The sequence below is a fragment of the Microcebus murinus genome, chromosome 1 (assembly GCF_040939455.1).
Source record: "Microcebus murinus isolate Inina chromosome 1, M.murinus_Inina_mat1.0, whole genome shotgun sequence".
Lineage (NCBI taxonomy): Eukaryota > Metazoa > Chordata > Mammalia > Primates > Cheirogaleidae > Microcebus > Microcebus murinus.
The window spans coordinates 45,234,320-45,246,450 of NC_134104.1; the positions used below are offsets into that span (position 1 = coordinate 45,234,320).

General features: G+C 37.5%; 2 protein-coding genes across 3 annotated transcripts in view; one reads left to right on the forward strand and one right to left on the reverse strand.

Moving 5' to 3' along the window:
- Nucleotides 1–12,131, forward strand: part of CMSS1 (cms1 ribosomal small subunit homolog) — a 345,956-nt gene that overhangs the window by 192,191 nt on the left and 141,634 nt on the right. The gene's annotated exons all lie outside the window — the stretch shown is intronic.
- FILIP1L (filamin A interacting protein 1 like) overlaps nt 1–12,131 on the reverse strand; it is a 269,373-nt gene that overhangs the window by 181,643 nt on the left and 75,599 nt on the right. The window lies entirely within an intron of this gene.

Genomic DNA, 12,131 nt, shown 5'->3' on the forward strand with positions numbered 1-12,131 from the left:
ACAAAATAAAATTGACATAGGGATTTTCAAACTTTGAATAAAAATAGAGAAGACCATGGAAAAACAATAGTATTAGAATAACCTTGAGTCTCTCAGGAATCCTACAGATTTTTTGCTTGATCTACACTAGCAATAGCATTAAGAGAGGAGTCAAGACACAGTTCTGTACTGAAGAGGAGCTGATTTTCTTTGGTCCTCTTCTCCATTGCCACCAAAGTTGAGCCAGTGCCAAGTGCACTATCAGCGCTTTGGCTTCACCTGGCTTGTGCATTCATTCTAGTTCCTCTGGCACTGCTCATTATGGCACAGCTCTGGCAGAGTATTTATTCCATTGCTTTAGAAAGACCTGCAGTCTCAACAGTTGCACATCCATTACAGAAACAGCATTGAGTGTGATTTTGGAAAAATTGCACATGCATCTTATATTGAGCCTAAGTATTTAAGAAGGCTTCAAACATAATAATAAACTCTCAGTTTATTCTGTTGGCTTCACAAGTGCTTTCATGGGATGAACTTAAATGAGGGACACCCAGAAACTGGCCAACCACAGGGGAAAAGAAAGTAAGGGAAGATTCCATTCTGCCTGACTCAGCTGAGATAGGTAGAAAACCTAAGGATCTTTTTCTCTAGCAGTCATCATGTGTTTCCATCATTTGTTCCCATGGTTATTTTCCGCTGCCCAGTTTTTATTTGCACTTCTTTAAAAATACATCAGTGAATGAGCCTCAAGAGGCAAAGAGAATTGAGGTGCTATACCAAAGTCTGAGATTATTCAAAGTTTTGGACTGAGGTCCCACCTCTGAGCTCATGCTTTTCTATTACTCTATATTTGGCTGAAGATCTGACACTAGATGCACCATAACTATTGCAAAGGCCGTGCAATCTCTTGCTTTTTAGATTTCCACTGACATTTTTGCCTTTTGTTAGAGTAGCCACACCTTCCCATGAGTTTCAGGTGTTTTAACCATTTAGGAAAAAGAGGAGAGGGAGAAAGAAAGGAATCAGCGGTAAATAAATGGTGCCTGAGAATGGAAAGGTCACAGATGAAAGTGGAGTATGTGCTACCTTCTGGCCCAGGCCAGGTGGTTGGGTGTGGATATCACGTATGTCCCCAGTGCAGTCGCTCTTGCAGTGGTAATTCTCTCAGTTTAGCCACCACGAAGTATTGTTCTTTGTTTTTCTATAGTGCTTGTCAAAATGCTATGACAACTGGTTGGTTTTATGCAAACAGAGCCTGGCTCTCAAGAGACAGTGTGTCTGAAAGTCAAACATGGATGGCAGCCATTGGCACGCAGAAGAGTCAGAAACCACAGATTGTTTTCTCGTTGGATGAACAGCTTAAAGCAACGTAAAGTTAATTGAAGAATTCCTTGAAAGTGAAGTCAGACTAAAAGAAATGCTCTGAGTCTATAATTTACTAAATGTGAAAGATCTGTATGTGGTAGTGAGACTAAGAGTTTAGGGGGGGAAAAAGAACATTTTTGTAAACAGATCTGGCTTGTATTATTGCCTAGGCTGTTTTAATTATTTGCTCTAATAATGTAGATCTGCAGAAGAATCTCTAATTAGGTAAGGCTTGATTTATGGAGTTGGCCTCATATAAACCATGATGTCATGGTGTGCTGCAGAAAATTACAGGCCTGGTCTTGCCATTGAAAACTATTATTTCTACCTAGAACTGCTCACACTCTACATGTCTTACTCTTAGGAAACTAAGGCATTCTGTGTTCTTGTTTGCAATATGCTTTCCTCAGGTAAATTCAACGTATATTATTATTCATCAAGTAATTTTATCAAATGTAAAAAAAAAAAAAAAAAAAAAACTAGGGACAGGAGAGGCAGAGGAAAATCTCTAGAAGTTAAAGAAACCTTTACTTCCTGGGAAGTTAGTAGAGACTAACCTATGATTTGCTACATTCATTGTACCTTCAGCTGATAGACTGGGAAGGATATACCAGACTGTCAAAAGTAGTATCTGTCTGTCAGTCCCTCCCTCCCACAACCCTAACCCCATCGCCCCACTCCCTCCCCAGCTACTTCCTATAAAGCTGCTTTAGTGTCACCAGCACCTATTTCATCTGGTTTGAAATAAGAGCATGGGGCCTCTTTAACATTTCACCATGGTCCTTATTACCTCTCCCATTGTAGTAGAAGCCTTGATGTAGGGCCAAGGCCTTTTCTTTGATTATAGGTCTGCTGATTACAATTTCCTGACATTTTTCTTACATTAATTATACCTTAATGATTGCATTTTCTATGGTTTCCCATTTCAATTTTGTTGAATTTTTGCCTTTGTAGAGCAAGACTGTAGAAGGAACCCTTCTAGATTTTTACAAGTTGTGTTTCTGTCTTTTATAATTATGTAACTTACATCTTCTACCTTGATAGCCATTTTAAGTCATTTGCTTTTATCAGGGCTTCTCAAACTAGTCAATGTACTTTTTCATAGGAACAATTCTTTTCCTTCACTGTTATATTGCATCAGATTACATAATATTTCATCAAATTATGTGATAACAATAACAAACGCAATGGGCATAAGCATATTTGGGCACAAACACAACTCTAAACAGTTGGAAGAAGTGCATGGGGTGGAGTAGAGGGTTGCCTTCTAGCCTCCAGCATTTAATCTGTGTGGGCTCAGTCCTGGCTGAAACACAGGAATAGAATGGGTAGGCAGAGCTCAGTACGAAAGCTTCTGCCTCTGTGCCCTCCACACTCTTCATTATACAGATGGGACCCAGGGTGGTTACATAGCTTGTCCAAGTTCAGAAACTAGTCCATGGTGAAGCTGGGTATCCTGATTCCCTAGCCAGCATTCTCTCAGGGCACCACAGGAGGACCGATAGATATCCTGGCCCTTTATCATGCTTGTCCGACTGCAGGCCAAAGGTGAAAAGTGCAGGTTTATAGAGTATACTTTGATTTATTACTCCAAAATGTGTATCTTGATGCTTACTCTACCCATTGTTTTTGTGTTGCTAATAAACACATATTTTTCTTCGAATTTTTTCTGGTATTAAAACTGATCCTTCTTTATTATAAGGAGGTAATCAAGACTATGAGATTTATCAATTCTGTCTGTAAATGACCATACTCAGATAAGAGAGAGAGAGGCTGCATAGAAGAATTTTCCTGTGCTCTGGTAGGGCTTGTCCTTCTTCCCATCCACAGACCCATTCTGTTTGTGGCTTCTTGTGTCAGTCTAGAGGGAATTTTTAAAGAGCACAGGCCTCTGAGACAAACCTGCTTTGCAGTTGAGTCAGGGCAATAAGGTTCATATTTATTTGATCACTTTCACAAAGCATATTTGTTAACTTTCCTAATACTAACTTGGGAAGGCTTTTTAAAAAAATCACTTTCTTTCCCTCCCTTCCTTCTAGTGCTTCCCCCTTCCCACCCACTTTCAGAAAGGATTTGATGTTGCCTAGAGTCAAAATATACCTTCAGCTGGGCAGTTTAAAATAAAATCAAAACCATTAGGATGAATATGAAGGAAGGAGAAAGATATTGTACTCAAATCCCTGAGGTAATACAGCTTTGCTATTACTTAACAGTGCATTTAGCTCTGAGCTTCCTGGTAGAGAAAGTGAAACAAGACATTTGGGTTCACATTATTTTTATTTGCTGAAAGAAAACATTAATTCTCCCACAGAGACATTGGTACCAGGTACATTATTCTAAGCCAATAATTTTCATGTAAGTGAAGCTAAATAACCATAGAGCAGGGGATTCATATATACATTCGTTTGAGAAGTCCTGCTATAGTCCATCTCCATTTTTTGTAGCTAAAGAACAGAAGCACAGAGAAGATAAATAATTTGCTAGTCACCAGGTTTGTTGGCCTAGAGCCAGTGTCCCTTGGTGCCAACCTGGGCCTCAAAGCTCCTTTGTTTAGAAACGACAAGTATAGTGAAATATGGTGCTGGACATAGTCTGTGTCCCAAGTGTCCAGCACCTTCCCCCACTCCTGGGCACTTGGGACACAGTCTGTAAAATGAGTCTTGGGATTTAGACTTGATGAAGTCAGAATACATAGAGGAGTTTCTTCAAGGAGCTTCTCTTTTAACCATGAGGCTGGACCTCTATACCAGAGTGCTGTCAAATTGCAGTGGAGGAGAAAACTAGAATAATAATGCATAGTAGGTACACCTTTTATGCCATGTTTTTAAATATTTTGTTAAAAATTGCCCTTTGTGGCCGGGCGCTGTGGCTCACGCCTGTAATCCTAGCTCTTGGGAGGCCGAGGCGGGTGGATTGCTCAAGGTCAGGAGTTCAAAACCAGCCTGAGCAAGAGCGAGACCCCGTCTCTACTATAAATAGAAAGAAATTAATTGGCCAACTGATATATATATAAAAAATTAGCCGGGCATGGTGGCGCATGCCTGTAGTCCCAGCTACTCGGGAGGCTGAGGCAGAAGGATCACTCAAGCCCAGGAGTTTGAGGTTGCTGTGAGCTAGGCTGACGCCACGGCACTCACTCTAGCCTGGACAACAAAGCGAGACTCTGTCTCAAAAAAAAAAAAAAATTGCCCTTTGTTTAGTCAAAATTGTAGGCAAATTTTTGTTACATTTTTGCTACAACGGGTATGTGAGAGACTTTAGGCAAGGGTCCTAAACTCAAGCTGCCAGCCAGGTACAAACAGCTGTTTATTATTCAGAAGGCCCAACATAAGACAATGAGGAGCAGGGTCTGTAGTGAACCACAAGGCCAGTGTCCTATCTCAGTGGGGCAACTGCTTCTCAGCTCCAGTGCATTTTTGTCATGTGAAAAATGTATTTATGCGGTTGACCAGATCTTCCAGTACTTTCAGAGAAGCTGGAAGTCTGGATTATTAAGTTAAATCTCCTGATTTTAAATCTTGGCAACTCCTTTCTTCCATTTGCTCAAGCCAGAAACCTTGGAGTTGTCCTTGACTCCGGTCTTCCTTTCAAAACCCACATCTAATCCATCAGGAAATCCTGTTGGCTCTACCCTCAAAATATATTCAGAATCTGATCACCTCTTACGGATCTCAGCTACACAACTGTTGTCCAAACTACCCAATCTCTCTCTAGAATTATTGCAGTGGCCTCTTAACTGGTCTCTATGCTTCCATTCTTTCTTTCCTACAAAGGGATCTTACTGGAGCATAAGTCAGATCATGTTTCCCCTCTGCTCACAATCCTCCAAAGTCTTCCCATTTCATCAGCATGTAAGTCAAAGTCTTCCCAATGACCCTTGAGACTCTCTGACCTCACCTCTGCAGCCACAGTAGCCTCCTGTCTGTTCCTCAAATATACCAGCTCATTTCCCCCTCATGATGTTTGCCCTTGCTGTGGTTCCCTTTTCCCTAGGTATCTCCAGGGCCCATTCATCTCCTTCATCCCTTTGCATAAATGTCATCTTCTCAGTGAGGCCTGCTTGGACACACCATCTAAACTTAGGACCACACATACAAATACACACATCCTTCTTCTCCTCTTCTCTGCTTAGTTTTTCCTTTTAATGCATATCATGATCTAGTATACTACATAATTTTCTTCTCTATTACCTGTCTTCTGTATTAGAAAATAGCTTCCACAAGAATTGGGACTTTGTATGATTTTGTGTATTTGTTCCCTGCTGTATACTTTGCATCTAGAAATGTGCCTCATGCATAGTAGGTGCTCAAAAAGTGCTTGATGAATGAATGAATCTTAAAAGATTTTTTTTTCAACTGTGGGCCAAACAAAACCCTTCAATGGGCCAAACCCAGCCTATACTCCCTTTGGCCTAGTCAAATAGAAGAGTGAGTACTTCCCCAGTGGCACTGAGTAGCTTGTGGACAGACTTTACAAATGCATCATGATGTCTTCCCTGTTCAGGAAATCATAGAAGAGTTCTTCCACTACCGCACGTTGTCTTCCCTACTTCCACCCTGCTCAACTGTAATGCGTGCCTATTGTTTTATGCCTCAACATTGTGTCTCCCAGTGCATTGCTATTTAGAATATGGAGACTGTTGTGTGAATTATTTTAGCCTCCTAAGTGAACTTCCAAATCTCTGAAAATAGGAAACATCTGAACAATTTGATTCTCTTTCTACAGCACAAAGTTTAGAGTTGAGCAAGCAATGAGTGAAAGGAAGAACATTACAGAGGGAAAATTATATGTAAAGACAATCATGTGGGAAAACCTTAACACTTTGGAAGAGAACAAGTGATACTGGAGTGGAAGGTGAGGGGGAAAGTGGTTAGGAAAGATGTTGGAGCATAGCCTTGGACAAATCTTTCAGGCCAGGTTAGGAGTTTGGATGTCACCGTTAAGACCAATGGGAACCTATTAAAAAGTTTTTAAGTACTGGAATGATGGGGTTAGATTTATATTGATTAAATCTCACTCTAGGTTTTCTGAGAATTTAGGAGGCCAATAATAATAACAACAACAAAACAAATTGAGCTAATATTTATTGAACACTAGTGCCAGGGAGTCCGCTAAGTGCTTCATACAGATTATTTTACTTAATTCTCACATCACTTTGAGTTATATACCATTATCCCCATTTTGCAGATGAGGAAACTGAGACACACTAAAGTTAAGTAATTGTGCCTAAAGTCACATAACTAACATGTAGAACACAGGCCATCACTTTTCAGCCTTTGCTTTTAGCCATTAAGCTTTTCTTCTTCCACTTCTCCTCCAATCTTGGATTCAAGATTAGCATTTAGGAGGTTATTGGTAAGTTCCAGGCAAGAGATCCTTCTCTAATCCTAGTTTCATGGTGAGCATTTAGGAGGTTATTGTTATATTCCAGGCAAAGGTGCTTGGGCTTTCTATTAAGATGTTTTTTCTATTGTTCCTTACAATAATATTCATTCTAGTAAAATAGAGTAGGATTTAATTCATGTATGTCTTAGTAATACATTTTAGAAAGCTAAATATATTTTAGTATTAACTATAAAATTTTTCATTGAATGTTAAATGTCTTTTAAAATACTATGCATTTACCTAGGAGACACTCAATAAATAGTTTTCAATTATAAAATATAAAGCTAAAAGATACTATGATGGAATAGGGTTTATTTCCAGTGATAAAGTATTTATGATATTTATCCAATTAGAAAATAATCTCTAGATTATCCTTGTCAATGATAAGAGCACATCTCTGAGAGTCAGTTCTTATATCCTTAAGAAGAATTCACTCTGGTAAGGTATCACACCAACGTGGATTCATTACTGTGGATTCATTACTGTGAATTATTCACAGTGACAATTTTTTTAAAATACATCTCTTTACTAAAATATAACATACACACGCACACAAACACACACATAACATATATCCTGATGATGTTTTACAAACAAGTCAGTCAGTTAATAGCAGTTATTTCAGCACATAGACTTACTCCCTTTTGTTCAAAAAAAATTTTAGATTTATTTGGCTAAGAAAAAATATTTTATATTTTCACATTTATAAGTAAAATATTTAAATCAATTTTTAAATATCTTATAAAAATAAGTGTATTCATTTGTACAGAAAATAAGCTTTTGTTTTAGACACATAACACTATTGATTTTGGTTATGATGATTGTTCAATAAAGTAAGGTCCTCTAGGCACATTTGGTCTTTTTAATTGTATCCACTTTAGTTACATAAATAAAGTGCTAAATGGTCTTTCATTTTACTATTGCATTTGCAGCCCTTGCCAAGTTATTGTCACATTAAATAATAGTTTTGCTTCTAAAAATATAGTCTATGTATACTTAGACTATACCAATATGCATTAATTGGAGTTCATAAAAGATATAGCTTTTCCCTGAGCTCAAGTTTTATTCTGTCCTATGTATTCTAATCATAAAATGGAATCAAATATTGAACAGTTTATTGACATTCCGTAGAAGATAGAACAAAACTTAGCTCAGTGTATGAGAACAGTACACTGTTGTTTGTTTTTAACTTCAAAATTCTGCTAGACAGACTACCACTTAGAGAGAGCTTTTATAACTTAGCCTGTCACTAAGCTATGTAATGACCAAAAGGGAAGATTCTGAGTCATGATAACATTTGAGATATTAACAGTCAAAACAAAGTCAAGCTATAGGTCATCTGGAAAACTGAGATAAAACCAAGTTTAGAAAGTCTCAGAACATTTAGAGGCAGCCCAGGTGTGACATGAGTGAGAACTATAAGAATGAAAACTTAACCACTCTTTGTAGCTTTCTCATAACTGCTTTTCATTTCTGTAGCATGGAATGGAAAGTATAGAAGAAATTTGGAACTGGAAAGGACCCATAGAGACCCCATTATAGAGATAAGGAAAGTGAGGCGCACAGAGGGCCGAAGACTTGCTCGAAGTCACACGGCTACAGTTGATGATAGACTGAAATCGGAATTTGGAACTCCTATTTTCTAGCTCCATATTCTTTTCTCTACTCTTTTGAGCATTTTGACTATATAATTATTAGAGATTGTACCAAAATGAAAAGAGCTGGTATGAGAAAAGGATCTTTCTGCCACTAGAAGTGAGTGATTGGGCCAAAGCTGGACAATGGCAACCTGACATGCATGTTGATTTTCCATGAAGGAAAGTTGAACTCAATGTCTTCTAAGAGCTTTTCCAACTCTAATTTTAATGGATGTTGATAATTTTTATGATATTTGTAATAGGGTAATTATTTGTCCTCCCTACTTAAAAAATTATCGTTCATTCTCACTCATACATGTCTCATTCCACTCTAGATTTTTCTCAGAAACTGTTTTCCTGTTGAGAGCACCTGTTCCAAAGTTGCTTAGTGATGCAGTGTAGCCAAAAGGCAGGCCAACTCCAAGCTCTGTTTGCCATTTGGAATGATGAGTAATCATTGTACCCATAATTAATTTAACCTGCTACATTAGATCAGTATCCAGTAACTGCTATTTTTCCTCTACCATACAAATACAAATCAAGTATATATTAATAGTTAGTAAAAGAGAGATTCATGACAATGAAATCAATAATCTTTCCTTCCCTGCAGCAAGGACTTGGTATGGTAAAAGATTTGGTCAATTATACTCAATGAGGTATAAATGATTTTTAAAGTGAATTGTGGTAAAAATTTCATTACTGTGCAACTACATAGCTATTCTTGTTTAAGGAATAAAAATGTATAGATTTGGATTACAATATAAAGTCCATGAGATATGAAGTTGATTAGAAATATGTTTGCCAATTGATAATGTCTGTGTGAATATAAACATCTCTGTTACTCTCTTCCTAACATAAAATTATCTCTGCCTATCCTGCCTCTACTCCTTTGTTCAGCTCTTAGATCTTATTTTTTTCTGCTATAATTTAGATGGTATTTTCACAGACAACTATATATTTAGACTATGTACTTAACTATCATATTTATACTAGGGAATTTCCAGAAAACAAGTGATTCAATCTCATGCCTACAGTACCCCATTCTCCAGTGGAGACCAAAATGAGTTATCTGTTGTAGTAGTTATATGGTTGCATGGGGCGGGGGAGGAGTTGGTGGTAGGATTTCAGATATCATGGTAATCCCATAAGTGAGTAAAGGACTCCTTTTTTCACACAAAAAGGAAATTGAGAGCCCAATAAGGGAGAAGCCAAGTTACAGGACTAGAAAAGTAATTTGTCCACAGTCAACATAAAAATTCAACATTAAAACAAGACCTGAGACGCCCATGTCTTGGCTCCTATGTTAGTTCTTTTTTTTACTATCCCATTCTGGCTCCAAGGAAAAGTTAAGCTAGTCCATGTTTCCTTGTCAAGTCTGAGTTTCTAGGACAGGAGGGCAAAGACAGGGAGGGCGGAAGTATATCTTACTTGTATTTGCCTCACTTTCTTCCAAGAGAAACGCTGTCCTAGGGCATTGTCAACAAAATTCTTCTATAATAGGTCAAATAGTAGATATTTTAGGCCTTACTGGCTATATGGTTTCTTTAGCAATTCTTAACTCTAGCATTGTAGCACAAGAGCAGCCATCAACAGTATATAAACAAAATAAGCATGGCTGCCTTTATTTATGGCCACTGAAATTTGAATTTTATGTATTTTTCATAAGTCATGAAAAATTATTCTAATTGTTTTCAACTATTTAAAAATGTAAAAATTATTCTTCTTGCAGACTGTACACAAACAGGCTGCAGACCAGATTTGACTCACTGGCCATAGTTAACCCCTTCCCTAGAGGAATAAATAATAAAATATGAGGAATATTATAAGTGTTGGAACATGGAGGGACAAAATATGATACTTGAAGGACAGATGATTTAAATGTGGTAGGGGAAATTAGTGCTGTGTATGCCTGTACAGGGAGCATGAATGGATGCCCTGACCCTTGGTTCTATTTTTAGGTAATCCTGGTAAGTCTAGATTAATTATATCGATTTATTCTCTCAAAATTTATGAAAGACAAGTTTTAGCTGGTCTTAGAGAAGAAAAGCATAAATAAGAAGAGGACTTGTGACTTAGAGCTTGCCATAAGGTATGCAGAGCCAACAGAACATTTTATCAGGAATTGCAGCTGATGGAATTTGTTATCAGTGAATCATTGTGAAGTCTGTCTGTGAGGCAGGGAGAAGGCAGCTAGCCATATTCCTCTTTAGCAAAAACTACTTCATGATGATATAAAGCTCTCACAGAAAATGTCTTCTGCCATATCGAAAGAACCCATAAAAATCTCTATTTTTATGACATAAGGCCTATATTGACAAAATTTAAATTAAAGGAACATGTAAACTCAAAATCATAAAGAAACATTTTTTAAAATTGTGTGAATGATTTATGAGCAGTTGAATACAGCTTTTGTTGCTCTACAGATAACTTACCTATAACAATTACATAAATGGTAGTACAATTGTTTATAACAACAGAGCATTAATTATGACACTAATGACAATGATAATATAATAAATCATTTTTTGATTAGCTACTATCTGCTGCCACGTAACATACATTACTGCAGTTATTCCCTACAACAACCCCGCAAGGTAGGTATTACTCTCCTGTTGAAGATAAAACTGAAGTTGAGTCATACAAATACAAAGTAGCAGGGCCAAATTCGAATTCTTGTCCCCCTGACGTGAAAGTTTATGCTCTTTCCACTGTACCTTTACCAATGATGAGAAACGGTGACCCAAAAAAAAACCAGAATTTGGAAAAACTGTCTTCAACTATATTGCTGGATAGCATTACTTTACAGATATTATTTTTACTCTGTGTTTATTGTACAGTAATAGAATGATTTTAGCCACTTAAAACCTTGAAAAAAAAATCCAAATAGTTGTGCCTTGTAACAATTGGGGTTTGTTTGTCCATTCACTGCTTGTATAACAGTTTCTAGGCAGGCTGCAACCTTGAACTATTCACTGTCTGAACTTGCCCTCAAAGAATTCTTCCTCCTGCCTTACCTCTATCAAGTAGCAGCCAATGAAAAACCCACAGGCTCGGCAGCTGCAGCTCTGGAAAGCTTCCAGCAAAACCCTCATTCCCAGATCCCGTTTGAAAATCACAGTTCCTAGAGTCTGCTGTTATCTTCTTGAAGGTCATGACTAATGTTTGTAACATTGTAAAATTTCCACAGCAAACACTGTCTGCAAGACCAGGATTCCTAACTGGGCTCTGTGTTAACTTGCCTACACCAAGACACTTATCGCCCCTCAACTGCACTATCCTAAATTCTCACCCAGTGGCCTGGAAAGCACAATTTAGGATGGGAGCTTTTTAAATAATCAGTAGGAAATTGGAAAACTTAACGAATTTCAGAAAGTGTCTCTTTGACAGATCAGAGTTGAATTTAAAAGTTAAAAAAAAAAAAACTGGTACATTGAGAATATGAGGTGACTCAGCTCTGTTCTTGTTCCTCTAAATTTTATTCTTTCCATAAATTTTTTTCTAGGATTCTGAGGTTGAGTATCTAGTATACCTGTCTCAGAGGAAACAATTTCATTTTTCCTAAATTTGGAAATGTAGTGCAAAAGTGGCTGTTTTATGTATGACTGAATGGTACCAAAATCTAGTTTTTAGCCAGCCTTTATATATGAATCATGTTATTTAATCCAGATTTCTTTGAAACCACAACCAGACACACAGTATGGATATTTGATTAAAGAAACATGGTTGCTATTATTCATCCCGCCATGCTTTATTTTGCTTACATTT